General features: G+C 43.5%; 1 protein-coding gene across 2 annotated transcripts in view; it reads right to left on the minus strand.

Annotated features, from left to right (window-relative positions):
* Positions 1-23,551, minus strand: part of LOC149315766 (myosin regulatory light polypeptide 9) — a 56,154-nt gene extending 32,603 nt beyond the window's left edge. The window contains exon 1 of one of the 2 annotated variants that reach the window (XM_089514052.1): positions 23,468-23,551. The gene's annotated coding sequence lies outside the window, so the exon portion shown is untranslated. Of the gene's footprint in view, positions 1-4,036; positions 4,164-23,467 lie in introns of those variants that run through there. The other variant, XM_089514051.1, reaches the window with a different exon arrangement.
* Between the last annotated feature and the right edge of the window lie 202 nt (positions 23,552-23,753).

A 23,753-nucleotide genomic window follows, 5' to 3' on the forward strand; every position in this document is an offset into this window, starting at 1 on the left:
TAAAACCACAGAAACTTTAATAGCATTGTAAACATGTTTTTGTATGCTATATGCATTTTTCGTTTATTTTTGGGTTTTTTTAAAAAAACTGTATTGAGTTTGAGCATCAGGGTGAGGTATCAATAAACCAATGCAGTACAATACCAATAAAGTTTGGAAAAATGACTTTTGGGAACTACAGCTCACACTAACCATGTTGCCTGGACTATTTGGGGAACTGTAGTGCAGGAAGTACCTTTTCAAAGCTTTGAATTCATGGCAGAAAGTAGCCAATAGGTATCTCTGAAGTAGCTCAGCTCAGTTTTTCCCAGGGCCTTTCTCAACTTTGGAACATGTCAAATACTACTAAAGATGGCATTTTTGAGCATGTGGAGAATTCCTTTCACAAATAAAGAAATGTACAGTTGATCCAGTTTCCCTTGGGATTAATGGGAATTGTGAGACGTGCCCAGTCAGCACAGCCAGTGGTGAAGAACTCTGGGAGATATAGTTCAATGATACTGACAATTCTTACACCAGTTTGAGACTAATGGGGTTCAGCGTTCAGTATGACTGATGCCTGCAAGCAAAAAAGGGCCTGATAGCCCAAGTGGCAGATTCAAGAAGCCATCTTAGGAAAATCACAATCCCACCTTCAATACTAGGAAGCACAAATTCTTTGCAATAATTTTTCTTCATACCATTAACACTGAGAGTCAACGTGGTGTAGTGATTTGAGTGTTAGACTTCGGCTCTGGAGATTAAATGCTTACAGTTTGATTCTCTGCTTGGCCATTGTTCGATTCTCCACTTGGCTATGAAAACCCAGTGGGTGACCTTGGGTGAGTCACACCCTCTCAGCCCCAGAAAATCCATGATAGGTTTGCCTTAGGGTTGCCATAAGTCAGAAACGATATGAAGGCACACAACAACAACTGCTAGCATTTAATCAGACAGAGCAGATGCTTCTGGATACAGCCTTTGAAACCTATCACTTATCCTAAAAGCTATGTGGATCAAGAAATCTGAAGTATTTTGCATGTCTGAATGTAGAGGGACTGCCAGTGCAATCCTATTTATCACTACTAAGAATTAAATCTCACTGACCTCATCTGAACTCACTTCCAATGTTAAGCAGTTCGATAATAATAATATCACACATATAACATATAACATTATGTCTTTATATTTATCCTTCTTAAAAGTAAGTCTTCAAATTCTATGTATACATGGGACTGTAACCATGAAGTCCCAAGACTCCTTTACTAAAATTCACAGATGTCTGGACTGGATTAATTATGTTATAAAAAGATCTCTTCCTTTATGACACTTCATTTTGTCCTTACTGCAGGAATTAATAGTAGGAGTAGTTTGATGACAAAAGTTAATATTAGGGGCGAGGGGCAGTCAGCTTCCTGACTGGACATCTTCAAGAACAGGCTGGACAGTCATCTGTTCTATCTCAGGCTTTCCTGCATTAGTGTATTGGATGGTTAGTTTGAAAAGCCTCCACTCTCAACGCTATGCACAAGTTTTAGCTGAGGGCCTTTTCACACTACAGTTATAGCACAATAATTCCACTCTAATTGACACCGGCTGCACCCATGCAGCAGAAATACTCCAGTTTGATATCACTTTATCTCATACACCGATTCTACATTTGTAGTCTGGTGAGACATTTAGCCTTCGTCTGTTATGACTCTCATGCCATAACAAACTACAATTCCCAGATGCATTGAGCTATGGCAGTTAAAATGGTGTTAAGCTGCATTAATTCTGTGGTGCAGATTAGACCTTACTTCCAACCCACAGAATCTTGGGATTTTCAGCTTTGAAATTTAGAATTCTGGCCAGAGAGCTCCAGTGCCTCCCTAAACTACAAGCCCCAATATTCCATAAGAGACAGCCATGGCAGTTAAAGTGGAACTGTAGACCTCTAACTATGTCATTTGAAAAGATCCTGCTATAGTATCATTTTCCAGGGCTGGAACTATGCAGTACTATTACTAAAACTGTTAGCAGTGTTTCTTCAAAAGGTCCTTTAAACAATCTACTGCAGTCAGGCCACAAATGCAGATATGAACCCTTCCCCCATCTTTCTGATTCCCATTGAAGTTCTGGATTTAAAGACCACCTCAGCCAGCAAGGCATTAGTAGTAGATGGATAAGCAGCTTGACATTCACCAGATCTTTTGGACTGGACCATCAAGCCCCAGCCCACACAACCCATGGCTTGCAGTGATCACAAGAACTGTAATCCAACAGATGATGAGTAACAGATTGCCTATTCTGTACATCAGGGTATGCCTTTCCAATTTTTGGGGCCAAAATTCCCATGAGACACAGCATTGTATGGTGAATGGATGGGGCGATGGGATGTGCAGTCTAACAAAACCAGCTGTAAAACAACCTTTAAATTAGTTGGACAAAGGGTATAACTTCATATGAGACACTTTTTCTATGTGCCAAATATATGTTAAGGACTAATGAAACCGATAAATAATGTAATGTAGGAACCCTGTTAATTTGTCCTAGCAAAATCAATGTGGGGTAGTTACCTGGGATTTAAGGAATGCAGTGTGACCCCATTAAAGTGATCAGGTGTGGTATAATGCCCATGTTTACATAAGTAGACAGTTTATATAAATTCAATGTAGATGATGAATTTAACAAAATAGTTAAAGAGTTCCTGTACCTTGGATCAAACATTGATCAGAAAGGGAAGTCAAGAAATCAGAAGAAGAGTATGAATGGGAAGGGCAGCTATGAAAGAACTAGACAAGATTCTAAAGTGTAAAGCTATACATCTGAGCACTAAAGGTAGAATTGTCCAAGCCATGGTGTTCCCCATCGCCATGTATGGATGTGAGAGCTGGACAGTACAGTGAAAAAAAGAGAATAAGAAGAAAATAAATTCATTTGAGATGTGGTGCTGGAGAAGATGGCTGAGGATACCATGGACAACCAAAAAGACAACCAAACGGGCCCTCAAATAGATCAAACCTGATCTGGAAGCCAAGTTGGTCAAACCGAGGTTGTCGTACTTTGACCACATCATGAGAAGACACAATTCATTAGAAAAGACATTAATACAGTACTAGAAAGTAGTAGATAGTAGAAAGAGAGAAGACCACACACCAGGGGGATAGACTCAATCATGGAGAGCATGGGCCGGCTTGGCGTAGTGGTTTGAGCATTGGACTATGACTCTGGAGACCAGGGTTCGAAGCCTGGCTCTGCTATGAAATACACTGGTTTGGGCAAGGCACACTCTCTCATCCTCAGAGGATGGCAATGGCAACTCCCCTCTGAAGAAACCTGTCAAGAAACCCCCATGATAGGTTCACCCTTAGGGTCACCATAAACCTGAAATGACTTGGAGGCACAAACCAACAACAAGAGAGCAGAGCAATGAAGGATAGGGGGTCTTGGAGATGTCTCATGCACAGAGTCACCATGAGTAAGAGTAGACTCGAGGACACTAAACAACAACAGGCTGACCAGATGTCATAACCACAAAAGAGGACAAGGCACAGTAGAATGTTGGACATTCAGGGAAAATATAGAGGGATTAAAAAAAAGTGGAAAACACTAATTAATGTTTCTTAGTCTTGCTCCAAATGGAAAACATTTTGAATTTCCTCCTGGACAGTTGGCTCAAATGGAGGACATGTACTGGAAAAGGAGAACTTCTGATCGCCCTGAACAACAATAACACCTGACAATAGGACATACTAAAACAAATGACAGTACTTGCCCATAGGGAAACCATACCTGCCCCTAGAGAATCCTTGGGGAATACTGGCCCATAGGGAAACATAGGAGAATACTTGCCCATAGGGAATCATTGGAGAATGCTTGCCCATAGGGAAACATAGGGCAAGTATTCAAGGTTTTCCTATGGACAAGTATTCTGCAGTGATTCTCTGGGGGTAAGTATGGCTTCCCTATGGGCAAGTGCTGTCATTTGTTTTCGTATGCCCCATGTAGCCATCCTCCCCCTGTGCCCCCTGGCATTGGGGTTTTGTGGATGGGAAAGCCAAGCAAGTTCTCTTACCTGTCTTAGAGAGAAAAGGCAAAAGAAGCCCTGGGAGAGGAGGAAAGGCAGATTTCGGATTCTCGCAGCAGAGAGAAAAGGAAAAAAACCCTTAGCTGTAGTTTAATCCCTCTTACTTTGGGAAGACAGCCAATGGAGAAGAGGTTTTTCCCCTCCCCAGCCTCCCCTCCCACCCCAAAGGCTTTGGCCATACAAGGCGAAAGAATGCGGGTGGCAGCAGCCCAGCTGTGCGACGCTGGAGTTGGGATGCAGCAGGATCAGCACCAGAGGCGGGGAAGCAAGCATGCTGCCTTATATAGACGCAATGGGGTCCAGGGAAGGGCTGGGAGCCCAACACTGGGGAAGCCCTGGAAAGGATGGAGCAGGCAGCTTCCTTTATAAGGGTACAGGCCAGGCAGAGGGCCCACAGGAGGCTCAGGAGTTGGCACAATGGCATGGCAACAAATTGGGAAAAAGCAGCAGCTGGGGATGGGTGGGAGGGAAGACAGAGAGGGCACTGGCATGGTTGGCATTTGTTCTTTTTCTTTCTTTGGGGATCTGAAACTTCCCTTCTTTTCCCTAACACAGAATGAAAACGCCTCTTATTAAAGCTTTTTGTGAGTTTTTCAGGCTATGAGGCCATGTTCTAGAAGAGTCACGGCCTCATTGCCTGAAAAACCCACAAAAAAGTATGGATGCCAGCCATGAAAGCCTTCAACTTCACACCTCTTCTTGTTTTTTGTGGGGTTTTCAGGCTCTGTGGCCATGTTCTGGAAGTGTTTATTCCTGATGTCTCACTACTGTGAAGATGCCAGCTAGAGAAGATTCTGGCAAAACATCAGGAATAAACTCTTCCAGAACATGGCCACAGAGCCTGAAAACCCCACAAAAAACTATGGATGCTGGCCATGAAAGCCTTCAACTTCACACCTCTTATTGTTTGTAGAGAGATCTTGTAGCACCTTTGAGACTAGCTGAATGAAAGAAGTTGGCAGCATGACCTTTCCTAGACTTCAGTCTACTTCCTCAGATGCATTTGGTAGAGTGGAAGCAAAGGCATCTGAGGAAGTAGACTGAAGTCTACACAAGCTCATGCTGCCAACCTCTTTCAGCGAGTCTCAAAGGTGCTACAAGTTGTTTGAGACTTACAGCAACCCTAAGGCAACCCTATTGTGGGGTTTTCTTGGCAGGTTTCTTCGGGGGGGGGGGGGGTGCCATGGCCATTACTTACTGATTTCCTCATTATAATCAGTTTCAGACATCTGAAACATTGGCTCTCCCCAGACAAGCTGATCTCCGAGCCAAAGCAATGTTCATTCATTCTAACCTGCTGCAAGGTTATGTTGTGACCCTACCACATTTTTTTGCAAGTTTCTTCAGAGTGGGTTTGTCCTTGCCCTTCTCTGAGGCTGAGAGAGTGTGACTTTCACTCATGGTCACCTAGTGGGTATGCATGGCTGAATCAAAATTTGAATCCTGGTCTCCAGACTCATAGTAAATGTTTGAACCACTACACCAAACTGGCTCTCATAAAAGCTATAGGCATGCCCAAGTTTTTGTTTTTTAAACAGGAGCAAGGGGTGTTCTTCTCTGTACCTCCTCCTGGCAGAAAGTGATACTGTGGGAGTAGTGGACTGTGATGTCCATTAATATTTGGGGGCATCTACACTGTTTAAATCTCAATATATTGAGCAAAAGCAAGCCATTTTCTCTCAGTCTGTCAGCTGAAGTATATAGCTAATAACACTGGAATACTACATCATATGAGAGTCAGTGTGACATAGTGGTTTGAGTGTTGGATGATGGCTCTGGAGATCAGAGCTCAATTCCCAGGTCAGCCATCAAACCCATTGGATAGGTGACCCAGTGGATTTCATGGCTGAGTGGGAATCGAACCCTGATCTCCAGACACTTAAACCACCACTGGGGAGGGGGATAAGGGGCATAATCTTGTCCTTCTCAATAGGCTCAGGCAAAGCAAACTGCTGCAAGCCTCTCCTCACTTGTGTATTCTTCGTTAATAATTTTTGCCATATAGGCCAAGGCCATACTCTGATGTTCCTTTATACCTGTGAAATGTTGGAGGATATGCTTTCTCGCTTTCTGCAGTGTTTGCCTGGATTGGCTCATCCTCTCACAGTTTATTAGAGCTTGGACAGTAGGTGGGTTCATTTGCAGTAGGTGGGATCATTTTTCAGCAGAAGGGCTGCATTCCTTCCTGGCTAACAGAGGTGGGGTGGGTGGAGGATGCATACTAATGGTGGGTGGAATTGCAAACTTCTTCTCTTTAAGCCCCCGAGTCTGGGCAAACAGAGCATTTAATCAGAAACTCAGACACAAAACAAATCATGTCAGGCTACAGATTTTATACTGTTTGGCAAGAGCTCTTTTTTAAAAAAATTCATTTCTTCATGCAAGCACAGGGCCAGATAGATTCATCTAGAGCAAATGCTCCAGATCCCTCATTGTGTTAAAGTGAAAAGGTGTGTCTTGCTTCTTCCTTTTCCCCATTCATTTCTCGAAGTTCCCAATATTGCTGATATCAATAGTTTCCGTATTTCAGCAATGGAGTAAAAATACATGGGAATCAGGCCGCTAGTCTGATGGACATTGTAGAACTAAAAATAAGTTCATACGTGAAGATTTTTGTGCTGCTTTTATACTTAGTATTAATTAATAAATTAATATCTGTGCTGTTCCCATAACAGACCCAACTTTTCCAGGAACAGGTGCAGTTGGTACACTTCCTGATCACTACTAAGACTTGGGTCTCTGGGATCAGTACTGAATCCAAAGAGACCCTGAAAACACAGGATTACAGTCTGCGAGTACAGCTGGATTCAGCACTGAGCCTGGAGACAGGAGGCAGTGTGGTGTAGTAGTTGAGGGTTGGACTATGACTAGAGACCAGGGTTCAAATCCTAGCTTGTTATGTAAACCCAATTGGGGGGGGGGATCTGGGGCAAGTCAGCATCAGAGGATGGCAATGGCAAAATCTCTCTGAAGAAACATGCCAAGAAAACCCCAGTATAGGTTCACTTTAGGGTCACTAAAAGTTGCAAATTACTTGAAGGCACACAACAACAATAAAGAGGGAGGATTAATAAAATATATAAAATTCATTTTGAGTGCATTGTTTATAATCCAGATAGAGACCGTTTTAACTGCCCTGGCTCAATCCTAGGGAATTCTGGGAAGTGTAGTTCTGTGAGGCATTTAGCCTTCTCTGTTAAAGAGCTCTGGTGCCACAATAAACTACAATTCACAGGATTCCCTAGCATTGAACCAGGGCAGTTAAAGCGGTCTCAAATGGAGTTATTTCTGCAGTGTATTTTGGACCAATAGGTACATACCTGTTAGGGTTGCCATAATTCTCTACTAAAAACTGGGACAAAATTTAGACCAAAATATAGGACAATTGTAGGATAAAATTTAGCCCAAAATGTAGGACATTTAAGAAAAGTGGAGGGCCTTAAATGTCCTACGTTTTGGGCTAAATTTTATCCTACAATTGTCCTATATTTTGGTCTAAATTTTGTCCTACATTTTGTCCCGGTTTTTAGTAGAGAATTATGGCAACCTTAACCTCAGTGTAAGTTCAACTGAACTCAGTGGGTCTTATTTTTTGAGCATATAGCCCTATGCACATTTTGTGGGAGAAAGCTCCATATTGTATGGGGTTGCTTCTGGATAAACATGCCTAGGATTCTGCCATTAGTATATTTGTCTCTTGGATTATTTGGATTACTTTCTTTGGACTGAAGAAAATGGTACTGCCCATCTTAATGGGGCAACTGTTCTAACTCTGAAGCAAAGCACTGTGCCATCCCAGCAAGTACATTTAGGGAACATTCCCACTGCAGTTTGCTCCAAAGCGGGATTTGGGGCAAACGTCCTTCGTTCTCATTTGAAACTGCTACCGATCCTCATTGGATTGATTCCAGGAGGAAAGAAACGGGGCAAACCCAAATAACCCGGGGTTTCTTGACATTACATTGGAAGTGGGATTTTTTGGGAAGAATCAATTCTGAAGCGTTCCCAATAAATGGGAACACCAGATCAGAATCTATTCTTTTTTCTTTCTTTCTTTCTTTGGCAATAGAAATAATCAAAAAATCAATATATTACTAAAGCAACTACTTGCTTTAACAATAGATCAATTTTTGATTCTTTTATTCAAAAATAATGTCTCTCGCCCTCCTCCTCCTCCTCCTCCTCCCAGATCCCCCAGACTTGCCTTGCTCCCTCTTCTGCAGTGCGGATGCAGCCCAAGCCAAGCTCCCATTGAAAGCCACCGCCGCTTGCTCGGTGCTGGTGGGGCTTGCAGTGCTGCTGTCATGCCACCACTGCATGTCTGGTGCTCTAGCCGGGCTTCTGGCACTGCTGCTGCACCACCTCCGCTGCTCTGGAACTGGCAGGACTTGTGGCGCTGCTGCTGCCGCTTCTCCAAAGCTGGCAGGGCATGCAGCACTGCGGCCGCACCGGTAAAATAGCACTAGTAGGAAGGAAAGAGCGAAAGTAAGCAGGAAGGAAGGAAGGAAAAGAAGGAGAGGGAGAAGAGAGGGAGGAGAGGGAAGGAAAGAAAGAAAGAAAGAAAGAGAGCCGCCTTCCCCCAGCTCCATCTAATGGGAATGACACACATTGCCAGCAAAAAAAGTGATTCCTCAAAAGGTCCCTTTTCATAGTGAGAACGAGGGACCTTTTGGGAACCGCTTACAAAGTGGAGTGGAGCTGGATCAAGAAGCGGTTTATACCCCAAGTGGGAATGACCCCTTAGGCCCGTGATGGCGAACCTATGCCACACATGCCGGAAATGGCACTCCGGGCCATTTCGCCGGGCACGGGCCCTTGGGGAAGTAGAAACAGGCACATGCATGCCCATTCCTCCTCCTCCCTGCCATTTTTGGGCCTCCCGCTGTCTCTCGGAGACAGCAGGAAGCAAGAAAATGGCACTGGAGAAAAGGAGCCAGAGGGGTGTGCGTCTGGCTCCTGCCAGCCTTTTCCCAGCCTTCAGTTGCCTATTGGAGACAACTGGAGGCTGGGAAAAGGTCGGGGGGAGGGGGAGCAACCGGAGCATGCCAGTTGCTCCTCCCCAGAGACCTTTTCCAGCCTCCAACTGTCTCCAGAAAGACAGCTGGCGGCAGGGAAAGGTCCCAGAGGAGGAGCAGTGGCGGCGTGCCAGGTCCTGGGCTCCCTCACGGCCCTTCCTCCATCAGAGCTCCCTCCGGAGAGAGAGCTCCGGGAAAGGAATGGCTATGGAACAGCCCAGGATGGCGGCGTGCCAGGTCCTGGGCTCCCTCATGGCCCTTCCTCTGTCAGAGCGCCCTCCGGAGAGAGAGATCTGGGGCAGGAAGGGCCGCGGAGGAGTCCAGGATGGCGGTGTGTGCCACATCCTGGGCTCCGTCACGGCCCTTCCAGCCCCAGACCTCCCTCCGGAGAGAGATATTTTGGGCTGGAAGGGCCGTGGAGGAGCCCAGGACAGCAGTGTGTCGGGTCCTGGGCTCCGTCACGGCCCTTCCAGCCCCAGACCTCCCTCTGGAGAGAGAGATCTGGGGCTGGAAGGGCCGCGGAGGAGCCCAGGACCGTCACGGTCCTTCCATCCCCAGACCTCCCTCTGGAGAGAGAGATCTAGGGATGGAAGGGCTGCGGAGGAGCCCAGGACGGTGGCATGCCAGGTCCTGGGCTCCGTTGCAGCCCTTCCAGCCCTAGACCTCCCTCCAGAGAGAGAGATCTGGGGTTGGAAGGGCCACAGAGGAGACCCATTTGCTGTCCTCTGACAGCCCCCAAAGGGACCCTCAGGGGCCAGCAAACTGTGGAGGACAGCGCGCCATCCTCCACGGCCCGTTTGCCGGCCTCTGACAGGCCCAAAAGGGACCCTCGGGGCCGGCAAATGCCGGGGGGAGGAGCCAGAGGCTCCCTCCCTCTGAAAAGGGGGCAGAAGCCCCACCTCCTGGAGGGCAGAAGCCCCTCCCCCTTGGGTGGAAGCTCTGCCCCCAGCCCCCATCCTGAGGGTAAAAGCCCCACCCCCGGCACGTGAACTGTAAAAGGTTCGCAATCACTGCCTTAGACTGTAATCCTACATCTGTTACTTGGATATAAGCCCCACTGAACCTAGGTGCACATAATTCAGAGTAGATATATATGAACCAATTCTGCTGTTAGGCTTTTTTCCTATGCCTGCACACAGTACATGCAACCCCCTTTGAACTCACTGGGAGGTTATTTCTGAATAGACCTAAATCCCATTGCACTGCCAGGCTATACTCTTAAACACACTAACTAAGGTAGCCTTCACTCACACAGGGCCCTGCAAACAGACCAGATTACAAAATCTATGATCCCCATCCACCTTGGTACTTAGCTTGCTGGATAGGGATATTGGGAGTGGTCTTCTACCACATCTGGATGGTACCAGATTGGAGAAGGCTGTACAAGAGGGTAAATTCCATTAAACTATTTACATGACCTGATCATTTCTGAATAACCATGCTTAGGGGTTTACTAGTAATAAATTCCATTATTAAGTACAGAATTCACCAGGTATCAGTTTTTAAATACAATGAGAAAATATCTCTTTCCCATAGGGATGTTTTGTATGACTCCTATCTAAATTGCCATTAAGGGTAATTCCTCTCTTTTTCCTTTTGAAATCTTTATTACTTTTTTCCTCTTCAAAGTATTTCAGGTTTATGTTTTGGGATTGTTTTGTTTTGTTTTTTACCATGTGGAGAACCCATTCCATGCCCCAGATCTTTTTTATTTTTGCTTTTTGTTTAACTAAACCCACAGGAAGTTTTGGCTTTGACTCTTTGCAGATATGGTTATGAGTTTCATCATTTTTATGTTTCACCACAGAGGGAGGCTGAAACACAGTGCAGGTTTTAGAAATGATATTTCCACTGGGAGAGCAGTGGGTCAAGTAAATATTGTAAATTTCCCAGTGCCGTTTTAACTCAGAGAAAGGGATTCCTTTTTTGATAAGATTTAAAGTACAGTATGTACATTGACTCATGGATAACTCAACCCAGGTTTGTGGGATCAATTTTTGACAAAAATTTCTAGACTTATACATGAGTATATACAGTAATAACATAAGACATTTGTCCTGATACCTTTCTGCCATCTTGTGGCAAAGGAACATAATGAAAGAGCTCTGTTAAAAAAAGCTCTATTTACTCTTATCAAAAGAAGATCCGGTTACATTCATTAAAAAGACCAATAGATTTCAGGGATTAATGCAGAGGTGGGAATCATGTGGCTCTTGAGATGTAATTAGTTGGGAACTCCCAGAAGTGCTAGTCAGCACAGTTAGTTTTGAAGGCTACTGGGAGCTCCAGTCCAACATCATCTAGGCTGCAACTTTCACATTATTCCCACCCTAGAGTGTTGGACTACAACTCTGGTGCTCAGGATTTAAATCCCTGCTCAGCTATGGAAAACCACTGAGTGACCGTGGGCAAGTCACACTCTCTCAGACTCAAAGAAAAGCAATGGTAAACTCCCTTTGAAGAAATCTTGCCGAAAAAAACCCATGATAGGACTAGGGTCACCATAAGTCATAAACGATTTGAAGCCATATAAGAATGACAAAGAACAAAACTTAATAATTGCAAAGAGGGCCAAGAGATTTTGCTACCTGAAACAAGATGACACCCTCTCTATTCCAAGTGCAGAAATTGACTGCATACCCTCCAGAAATTCAGAGGTAAAAACTGAGACAAGGTATGGCCAAGCAACATCAGAGTGTGAACAAGATGGCAAAAATTTTTAAACACACAAGCCAGGCAAGGCTGCAGCAATTTGCTTTTTGCCTGAGCCTATTGAGAAGAGCAAGATACCATCCCTTCCTCTCATTTCCCCTGTACTGATTTAGTTGAATGCAAACTACTTATGCACTCCGTTGGCAGCAACTGAAATAAACTGAGGACAAGGAGGGGAAGTGGGAGAATCTGGGACATTTCAAATGCATCTGAAAAAGTGGGATAACAGAGGAATAATTGGGACTGTTCCTGCTAAATTGGCACAGCTGGAGGGTATATGACTGGACTTGCTGTTGAATTTTACTTCAGCAATGCCAATAAGATAAGGAAACATATCCAGGGTAGCTGTGTTGGTCATATAGCAAAGTACAACAATTTTGTTAGTGCAATAGGAAGAGGTTATATGGCATACATAGCTTTGTTCTCCAAGAACGTTATCACACGGGGGAAATTGGAAGGTTAATGCAGTGTCATCCTGGGTGTAATCATGGGGTTTCACGTTTTTGCTGCAGAGGTTATCACACGTAATCGAAGGCAATCCTTAGTCAATTCACACCCAATCCTGGAGCATCCGAGAGATGAGTAAATTCGGGGAAATATAGAATTTACAAATCCTGTTCCACTCCAAAGTTGTGTTCAATTCAAATTTGCCAGGTATGGAACACATGTCTCGGTCGCTCTTGGATTGCTTTCAAATCACACTACAATTCCCAAGCTCCTTTGCTGGCTGCAATTTTCTCTCCTGTGCTCTCTGGCTGCTCCCTCTAGGAGCAAAGGGGCCGGAAAATGAAGTACACAGGAGATAAGTACTCCTGTGCTGCCCGGGGGGGGGGGGGGGGCTCTTTTTGGAGGTAGCACAAAATGCTGAACATGCCTCCTACTACCTCCATCATTCTGTCCAGAGGCACTTGAAAGGTGGGGGAGGGGGGACAGTGAGAAAGGGATTCCCTCTGACGTCATTGCTAGGCATACCATATATGGCTAATTGCATCACAGGAACTCCAGCGGGGCAGAGCTTGGGATCTCACCCCCCAGGTTTTGGGATACTGAGCCTTTGGGATGCGAGGAGGAGCCTGGCCGGATTTGGGTCCCGGGGTTTCACGGGGTCCCTTCCTGGTGACAAGCCCTTCTTCCCTCTCCAACCCTCCTGGTTCTCTGGGAAGATTTAGTCAGGGGAGGTTTGCCATGGCCACCCCCGAGGCTGAGAGAGGGTGACTTGTCCAATTTTGTTATTTGTCTTCAAGTCGTTTCCAACTTAAGGTGGCCCTAGGGCAACCCTGTCACAGGGTTTTCTTGGCAGGTTTATTCAGATGGGGTCTGCCACTGCCATTTTCTGAGGAGGCTGAGAGAATGTGATTTGCACCAGGTCATCCAGTGGGATTCGATCCCTGCCTTCTAGACTCATAGTCCAATGCTGAAACCAAGTAGACGGTTATTTTGGACTGGTTTTGAACTGGTGCATTGCCTAAATAATGTGAAATAAAGGCAAACAAATGAACAAATAATGTGAAACATGGCAAAACCGGAAGCAAGCCCCGCTGGAAGTGTAAAAAGGTCATGATCTGATTCTGTCCTCACTGCACATTTGGCAGAGATATTAATTTGAATTCCAAACTATGATGGGTACATACTCATATGATAATTTATTTTGCATTCGCACTTTCATTTTGGAATTGGTGCTGTGTTCTTCTGTGGTGTAATAACCATTCACGTAATTGCATTCATTTCTGAACTGGCCCCACTTGCTTTTCTTTCGAAATTGAGAGACATTCCTCCCATGTGATAATGTCCCAAGAGAGGAGAGTGGTCACAGGGTTCAGAAAGGGCAATTGGAGAGGTAAAGAAAAGAAACTTGTGGTGCCATGAAAACTGAGTGTTCCTGTTTCACATAGGTTTCCATGGATCTCAGCTCATTTTATTAGATGCATGATATTGCTCCAAGCACCTGCCACCTGAGGTAGTTACCTCTTTCTGCATAATGGCAGAGCTGGCCCTGGTTTCAAATATAAATGTAAAATACATATACAGCAGAATGCATCTTTCAACCTTCATTGATGTCCAATTTCCTGGACAGAGAAGATTGAATTGGCCAGTTTCAGCTTTTGATCCATACAATGTTAATACCTGTTTCCAAACATATCAGTACTTGCTGTAACTACAGGCATACCTCAGTTAACAAAGCTTCTGACAAAGAAGCTCCTTTTTTTAGCACCATCAGCATTGGAAGGATGGTCAAGAATGGTCAGAGAAACACAACAGGATGTCTGTAATAAAAAAAAATGCAATAATGCTTGGGTTGGGAAAGAATGGGATTGTACTCTAGCCAACCTTTGCTGTTGCTGTGTGTTCCTCCCTACAACCTGCAAGGTAAACAGCAGCTCCCTCCACAATCCAAATTGAGTATGGCAGAACAAGAAGACAGAGAAAAGAAGCAAGTAGATATGCCTGCCACACTAGCCTTGTAAGTTTGGCCACTAACATGGAAATCATAAGAAAAGTAGAGACTTGAGAAAGAAAATGCCGTGTGGAAAAAGCTTTCATATGATCTATAGAAGGTTCAGACTCTTTTTGTTTACTTATACAAGCCTTACATGACCTGATTATTTCATTTCACGTGAGCATATTTTGGGGGGGAAAGTTTGCTGGAACATGTTGAACTACTGTTCTTGTGATATAGAAACTTATCTGTATTTTTCCATGTTATTTATGCCTTTGGTACCAAATTTTCTGTTAAACAACTAATGCCGAGGAACACATCTCCTTCATTACTCAAGGTATATCTATAGTGGACCATAAATATGCCCAAATTGGAGCAATAGTCTTAAGGTCATTTTATATCACTAACAAACCTAGGTTGAGTGTATATTCATTTAGTAGGAAACTGTACAGGATCTGCAACAATGTACCAGTATAATACAGGTGTTTCCAAATGTCTTTCTGCCAGATTCACCGTTTATGTTTTTGTATGTAATTGGCCTTTGTTACTTTGAAGGACAGCATATTGGACAGAATACAAAGCCTTTTCTCTTTGAAGGACAAAATACTGGAAATTTGCAGTATTGCAAATGCAGAACTGCAGATATGCATGTTTTAGTGCCAAATGAAGACATTCCTATTTTCTTTGGCTTTTAAGATAAAATGTTTTTAACCCTGCTGACTAGTTTGTGCTGCTTTTTAAAAATAATATTATGGATCTTAGCTTATTATGTTTTCTTTTGGTAAATCACCCACAGAATATAATTTAAGATAATATAAACCCCTTAAATTGTTAATCCCAAACATGGTTACATATTTTTAAAAAGGCAAATGTGGATATGATGGCTTTGTAAAATAAGTGATTGTCATCTGGCTGTCTGATAATGTTTGATGTGATTTGCTTTTATATCTGATGTTTTTTTAATTTGTCTTTTCTTTCCTACACTGTAATTTTATCTATTCCTCTATCTAATTGTTATTACTTTTAGAGTGTACGCCTCGGGCAGGCTTTTATATATCCCTTAATTTTACTGACTTTGTACAGCGCTGTGTATAATTACAGCGCTTTAGAAATAATAATAATAATAATAATAATAATAATAATAAGTCCAATACAAAATGTACAATTCCTACTCCTCTCCTACAGTATTAATTGGTGATTACTTCTAGGTAAGTGTGCATACGACTAGGCCAGAGGTTTGGGTATTTTGGCTCGCTAGATGTTTTGGAGTACAGCTCCCACAATCATACAGTGAACTGATAAGTTAGCATTTCTCAAATTATTCAAATTCTGTTCCATTTTCTCCCCCTCTCCACTCTTTTCTACCTACAGGTCTCTCAGTGCCAGCCATGTTTGACAAAGGCAGGAGTGGGAGTTATAATGGCCTCCAGATGTGCTGGACTGCAGTTCTTTGTAACCTAGTAGCCAGTACAATTCTGGGAGCTTCAGTCCAGCAGTCTCTGGAAGGCCACGTTTATCCCCCCCCCCTTCACAAAAGAGTATAGTCCACTGAGGAGCAATCAGTCAGGCTTAAATGTGGGAAGCATCTGAACATAAGCCCTGTAAAATTGAAGCATGATCCAAATAAAATCACTATGAGCCCGTACAGACAGGCCAAAATAAAGCTGCTTTGGGTCACTTTGGAGTTATGATGTTTAAATGATGCATGCATCCTAAGAGGCTCCAGTAAGGACTTGAGCGCAGCTTTGGTGCAGCTTCTGGCCTCTTAGGATGCATGCATTATATAAACAGCATACCTCCAAAGTGACCCAAAGCAGCTTTATTTTGGTCTGTCTGTATGGGCCCTTTATCACACTAAACCGGCTTTGCAGGCTTGTTGTGGGTTGTGAATATTGTTCTGTGCTCAAGGAAGTGAAAGTTGGGATTAAAACACTCTTTCAAATAGGGAGTTATAGATTAATGTGATTGACCTAGCAGATGGGGAAAATTAGAATCCAATTTCTGGGACCTACATATTAAAATGCAATACTGACTCTCTTAAAATATACTTACAGCTATCACATATTGAAACTATTTCAGTTTCATACTGCTTTAACATGGCTTCATCCTATGGAATCCTGTAGTTTGTTGGGGCATCAGAGCTCTCTGACAGAGAAGGCTGAATATCTCATAAAACAGCAAATCCCAGAATTCCATAGCATTGAGCCATGGCAGTTAATACAGGGTCAAACTGCATTAATTCTTCAGTGCGGCAGCAGCCTATGTCACTACTGTACAGAAACCCATTGACCACAAGTATGATTGTAGATAATGACCATCAAGGACCTACCATATATAAATTCAGCTCAGACAATGAGGAAATCAAGATAGTAAAATAGTTCCCATACCATGGATCAAATATTGATCAGAACGGACACTACAATCAAGAAATAAGAAGACTGGGAATGGAAAGGGCAGCCATGAAATAATTAGACAAGATCTTAACAAGTAAAGATATGACTCTGAACACCAAAGTGAAGATCATCCAAGGCATTCTGTTGCCCATCACCATGTATGGATGTGAGAGCTGGATAAAGAAGAAAGCAGACAGGAAGAAAATCAGCTCATCTGAGATGTGGTGCTAGAGAAGAGTGCTGATGATAGCATGGACTGCCAGAAAGACAAACAAGAACTGCACTGGAGGAGCTACAAATGCCTAGTATAGTGTTCTCTCTAGGAATCTCTAGGTCCTTCAGTGCGACTTTTAGTAAAGTTGACCATAGAGTTGCACTGGAGGACCTAGATATTCCTAGAGAGAACATATTAATAAAATCCGTGAATAATCAAACCAGCAAAAGTCAAACCCGCAAATGTGGAGGGACAAAGTGTGTATGTATGTGTGTGTATATAAAAATGATAATAATAATAATAATAATAATAATAATAATAATAATTTTTAGCCCACCTCTCCCTGTGGATTGAGACAGGTTACAATAAAAGAGATAAAATGCATAATACAAAATAATCATAAATTAAACAATACCCAATGCTTCCCCAAAAGCATCATTCAACCTGGAAAGTGTAGATTTATGTTTTGGCTGGCATGAATACCTCCTGTATGAGAGAAATTGGAGTGTGTCCAAAGGAGGACAGAGTTTGGGGACAAAGGCCAAGCCATCAGGGGGTCTTTACACTGGTGTTTAGCAGGGGAAACCCACAGTTTTGTTTCAGAGCCTCCTTAAGACTTCTCAATATGGACACTGAAGGCCCTGCTGCAGTCACCTGCAACACTTGTGGGATGTTTGTCTTCTTGCCTAGGGATATGGGGAACTTTACCTGCCCCAAGTGCAAGCTGGTAGCCCTCTTAGAAGAGAAAGTACAGCAGCTGGAGGCCCAGGTCGCTACACTTCAGCATCATAGGGAGCAAGAGGTTTTCCTGACCAGAACGGACCAGATGGTCCTGGACAGGAAACACAGAGGAAGTTGCTGAGGAGGAGGAGGTCACTTCACACACAACAGAAGTAGATAGTTGGAGGAATGTCACATACAGAAGTAGGGAAACCAGGGAACATTCTGTAAGCTTACAGCTACAGAATCGATTTCAATCTCTCTCTACTATCAAGGATGAAGACGAACAGCAGCAGGGACAGACCTCAGGGACAGAGCAGGGGACCCAGAGAGCTCCACCAAAGGGAACAGCCGCTGCTAAGCCTCGGAGGAGGCGAGTGGTGGTCGTTGGGGACTCTTTGCTGAGAGGCACTGAACCAGTGGTTTGTGGGCCTGACAAGATGTCTCTGGAGGTGTGCTGTCTCCCTGGGGCAAAGATCCATGATGTGACAGAGAGGCTGGCAAGACTTGTCAAGCCTACTGACCATTACCGGTACCCCTTTCTTTTGGTTCATGTGGGAACCAATGATACTGCAAGGCATAGCCTTCAGAATATCATAAGGGATTATGAGGCTTTGGGTAGGAAGCTGAAAGAGGTGGATGCACAGGTTGTCATCTCCTCTCTTCTCTCAGTTGAAGGGCATGGTCCAGGAAGGGAGAAGAAAATAGCGGATGTAAACAACTGGCTCCGCAGATGATGCCGCCAAGAACGATTTGGATTCTTGGATCATGGGCTGCGGTTCCATGAGGAGGGACTTCTGGCAAGGGATGGGTTGCATCTCACACCAGTTGGCAAAAACGTCTTTGCCAATAGTCTCAAAAATTTGATCAGGAGGGCTTTAAACTGAGATATGTAGGGGAGGGACACAGTATTCTGGAAGACAAAAAGGCTGGAAAAAATAGTCAAACTGTCATAGAGGGAACAAGGCAAACAGTGCAAGGACCCAACAGTTGGAGGCAAAAATGTTTGCACAGGCAGCAAGTAAAGGGAACACATGGTGTTAAATGTCTCTACACTAATGCACAGAGCATGGGAAATAAGCAAGATGAACTCGAAATCCTAGTACAACAAAGCAAATATGATATAATTGGCCTCACTAAAACCTGGTGGGATGAGTCTCATAATTGGAATGTAGAAATAGAAGGATATAACCTTTTTAAGAGAAACAGGCCAAACAGGAAAGGAGGAGGAATAGCCCTATATGTCAGGGACATTTACACCAGTGAAGAGATCCAGGACATCAATCCTGGTAGCCAGGTGGAGAGCATCTGGATAAAAATTAAAGGGCAGGGAAACAAGGATGCTATTGTGGGAGTCTACTACAGACCCCCAAGTCAGACGGAGGAATTGGATGATGCCTTTCTAGAACAGATGACCACACGCTCAGAAAGGAGAGATGTAGTAGTGATGGGTGACTTCAACTATCCTGATATTTGTTGGAAGTCAAACTCAGCGAAATCCTCAAGGTCTAGTAAATTCCTCACTTGCCTCGAAGACAATTTCATTGTCCAAAAGGTGGAAGAGGCAACAAGGGGGTCAGCTATTTTAGATCTGATCCTAACCAATAAGGATGACTTGGTTAATGAAGAGCAAGTGGTGGGATCCTTAGGTGGAAGTGACCATGTTCTCCTGGAGTTTGTTATACAATGGAAAGGAAAAGCCAGGCATAGTCAGACACACATTCTAGACTTTAGGAGAGCTGATTTCAGTAAACTTAGGCAGGTTACAGACCGCCGAGAAGCGGCAGTCAGGCTCCGCCTCCGCTTGCAGCGTCTGGGAGCCGCAGCCTTTAAACCACGCGGCTCCAGGACGCTGCAGAGAAGGAGTGTGGAAATCGCGCTCCTTCTCAGGCCCCAGAAGAGACGCCATGAGGCGCTAGTTGCGCGCTCGCGGTGTCATTTCTGGGGTGCGACGTGCGGACGCAGTGCATCCGCTACGTCAAGATGGCGGCGGCCGTGTGGAACAGCCGCTACCATTTTGTGCACGCAGAGCGTGTACTAGGGTTAGGGGGGTGCAGAAGCACCGACCCTTCTTAACCCTAGTACGCGCTTGTCACGTACTATATGGCGGTTTGTAACCCGCCTTAGAGAAATGGTGATCCCATGGTCAGGAATATTAAAAGAGAAGGGAGTTCAGGATGGATGGGAGTTTCTCAAATGGGAGATACTGAAGGCACAAATTAAAACAGTTCCAGTGAGAAAGAAAAATGGGAGGTGTTGAAAGAACCCAGGATGGATGACTAAGGAACTTTCAACCGAGCTAAATTTTAAACGGAACATGTATAAGAAATGGAAAAATGGGGAAATCACCAAAGAGGAATTCAAACAAATAGGTAGCATGTGTAGAGATAAGGTCAGAAAAGCTAAAGCACAGAATGAACTCAGGCTTGCTAGAGAGGTTAAGAACAACAAAAAGGTTTTTTTTGGATATGTCCACAGCAAAAGGAAGAAGAAGGAAACGGTAGGACCACTGCATGGAGAAGATGGCAAAATGCTAACAGAAGACAGAGAAAAGGCAGAATTACTCAACACCTTCTTTGCCTCAGTCTTCTCAGAAAAGGAAAAGGGTGCTCAACCTGAGGATAAAGGAGCAGAGGACAGAATAGGGGAATTTCAACACAAAATAAGTAAAGAGATAGTACAGGAATACCTGTTTAACCTAAATGAATTTAAGTCTCCAGGACCAGATGAACTACATCCAAGGGTATTAAAAGAATTGGCAAATGTAATATCGGAGCCATTGGCAATAATCTTTGAAAACTCCTGGAGAACAGGAGAAGTCCCAGCCGACTGGAGGAGGGCAAACGTTGTCCCCATCTTCAAAAAGGGGAAGAAAGAGGATCCAAACAATTATCGTCCAGTTAGTCTGACATCAATACCAGGAAAGATTCTGGAGCAGATCATTAAAAAGAGAGTATGTGAACATCTAGAAAGCAATGCCATAATCACAAAAAGTCAACACGGGTTTCAGAGAAAGAAGTCATGCCAGACAAATCTTATCTCATTCTTTGATAAAGTTACCAGCTTGGTAGATGAAGGGAATGCTGTGGATATAATATATCTTGATTTCAGTAAGGCCTTTGACAAAGTTCCCCATGACATTCTTGCAAACAAGCTTATAAAATGTGGGCTAGACAAGGCAACTGTTACGTGGATTGGTAATTGGTTGACTGGCTGAACCCAAAGGGTGCTCAGCAATGGCTCCTTTTCATCCTGGAGAGAAGTAACCAGTGGTGTTCCACAGGGCTCTGTCCTGGGCCCAGTGCTATTCAACATCTTTATCAATGACTTGGAGGAAAAAATTGGGGGAATACTTATCAAATTTGCAGATGACACCAAATTAGGAGGAATAGCTAATACTCCAGAGGACAGGATCAAAATTCAAAATGACCTGAATAGACTAGAAAGCTGGGCCACAGCTAACAAAATGAACTTCAACACGGAGAAATGTAAGGTACTGCACCTAGGGCAGAAAAATAAAATGCACAGATATAGGATGGGGGACACCTGGCTGAATGAGACAACATGTGAAAGGGATCTAGGAGTCCAAGTAGACCACAAGTTGAACATGAGTCAACAGTGCGATGCGGCAACTAACAAGACCAATGTGATTTTAGGCTGCATCAATAGAGGTATAGTGTCTAGATCAAGGCAAGCAATAGTGCCACTCTATTCTGCTCTAGTCAGGCCCCACCTTGAATATAGTGTCCAGTTCTGGGCACCACAATTGAAAAAGGACATTGAGAAACTGGAGCATGTCCAAAGGAGGGCGACTAAAATGATGCAGGGTCTGGAAACCATGCCCTATGAGGAACGACTTATGGAGCTGGGGATGTTTAGCCTGGAGAAAAGAAGGTTAAGAGGTGATATGATAGCCCTGTTTAAATATTTGAAGGGATGTCATATTGAGGAGGGAGCAAGCTTGTTTTCTGCTGCTCCAGAGACTAGGACCCAGAGCAGTGGATGCAAGCTCCAAGAAAAAAATTCCACCTCAACATTAGGAGGAACCTCCTGACAGTAAGGGCTGTTCGACAGTGGAACACACTCCTTCCTCGGAGTGTAGTGGAGTCTCCCTCCTTGGAGGTCTTCAAACGGAGGCTGGATGGCCATCTGTCGGGGATGCTTGATCTGGATTTCCTGCATGGCAGGGGGTTGGACTGGATGGCCCTTGCGGTCTCTTCCATCTCTATGATTCTATGATAAAGTGCATAAGGACTTCCTAAATCATTTTGTCAGAAAATCACTGATGTTTGTTTGGCAAAAATATAAACCAAGATTGTGTCCAGGGTTCCCTGAGTGGACCTTGATTCACAAGGCTTTTCATAGAGGGGAAAAGATAGCACATGAAAGGTGGGTCACACATGTTGATCTAACAAGAACATGATAAATAAGAAATTGGAATTTAAGCAATTGGATTCACTGGTAAAAGAGGGCTATCTGTGGTTGGTTGCTTTATCAGCAGCTTAAAGAAAGATTCTTGGCAAATAATAAATTGAAAGGAATTAAAGCAGGGAATCCTAAATTTGAAGAGATTTTGGTTTCAGATAATCCCATAAGATTGCCTTATTTTATAAATGTTGATTAGGACTTGAAATGGAAGAAGAGGTGATTAAAGAGCAAATGGTCAAATGGTTCCAGGACGTAAAGGAAAACATCTCTTTAGATCAATGGGAGAGGTCCTGGAAATGTAGGCTGAAATATACATTATGTAATGAACTGAGGGGAAATTTCTTCAAGATGCAACTCAGGCGGTACCTGACTCCAGCTAAATTAGCAAGAATATATAAAGGCATTTTGAACGAATGCTGGAAATGCAACCAAGAAGTGGGTCCATTCTGCCATATTTGGTGGAACTGTGCATGGCCAAGACATTTTGGAAAGCCATCCATGGGGCCATCATTGAAATTATCCCAGTTAGAATTCAGATGAATCCCAAACTCTATTTACTAAGCATGCGTGTAATGAAGAAGTGGAAGATAAGCATGGAAAACTTTTGTTTTATGTAACTACGAGCGCCAGGATTGTTTTTGGTAACAAATGGGAAGTAGCAGACTGCCCTTCAATTGATAACTAACTGAACAGAGCTGGTGCAGATGGATAAGCTCACTAACCTTTTAGGAGGGCGAGATGGGAGAAATATGGTGAGATCTGGAAACCATTATATGAATACTTTACCCAATATAAGGTTAAGGATGGTAAATAAGATGTATAATTTAGCACCATGAGGTTAAGGAATGGAGAAAGTATCCAGTGTTTTAAAACGATATTAGTCTAAAGGTATGTTTGAGGTTAGTGACTAATGCTAGAGAAATTTCCCTTAACCTGAGGTAAGGTGGGAACGGTGGGCTTTTCCGACAGACTATGGCTTTGTTGGAGTTCAGGAAGCGGTGCTTCTGGAGTCGTTCTTTGGTTGTGCGTCTTCTTGTTCTTTTTGTTTTGATGATTCTGTTATTTTGCTACATATGCCTCTATGATGTTTAAGTGCTACTGTGTTTGTATGCCGTTCTGCGTGTTTTAAGTAACTGTTTTTTAACCTAATAAAATCTGATTGAAATAACTTACAACATTCAGGTTAAAATATTTTTAAAAGCAATTAAAAAGTAGATCAACTGTGAGTAGATAGGATGCATATATATATATATATATATATATATAGATGTGATATTATAAATTATGTAAGAACCATACATTTACATAATATATATTATTATAAGTTTATATAATATATATATATATATATATATAATTTAGATATAATAGATATCATTATATATAATTAGTATATATGATACATAATGCATATTATATGTATACATATAATGTGTGTGTGTGTATATATATATATATATATATAGTGTATATAAAATGGTGTTTTTATTGACGTCCTACATTTTGGGCCGCCTTGTTCTCCTTTCTGTGCCCAAAATGGAGGATATCCTGCAATTCCTGAAATGTCCTGGGAAACGATGTCCTCTGCTAGGGAGGGTCGACTCAAAAGGCGGCTGACAACAACATGGTCTCACGGATGGCTCTCAACGGCTGCAGCGCGCCCTCGGGGCCTCCAGGGGCCGCTGTGGGGACAATCAAAACAAACCCAAAAAAGGCGACGCCGTTGGTGAGCGACCCTGCCTTTCGTCGTCGTCGGCGTCGGCGTCGTCGTCGCGCGGCCATGGCG

This window comes from Sceloporus occidentalis, unplaced genomic scaffold, assembly GCF_023333645.1.
Source record: "Sceloporus occidentalis isolate IW3139 unplaced genomic scaffold, rSceOcc1.0.p SCAF_3, whole genome shotgun sequence".
Taxonomy (NCBI): Eukaryota; Metazoa; Chordata; class Lepidosauria; order Squamata; family Phrynosomatidae; genus Sceloporus; species Sceloporus occidentalis.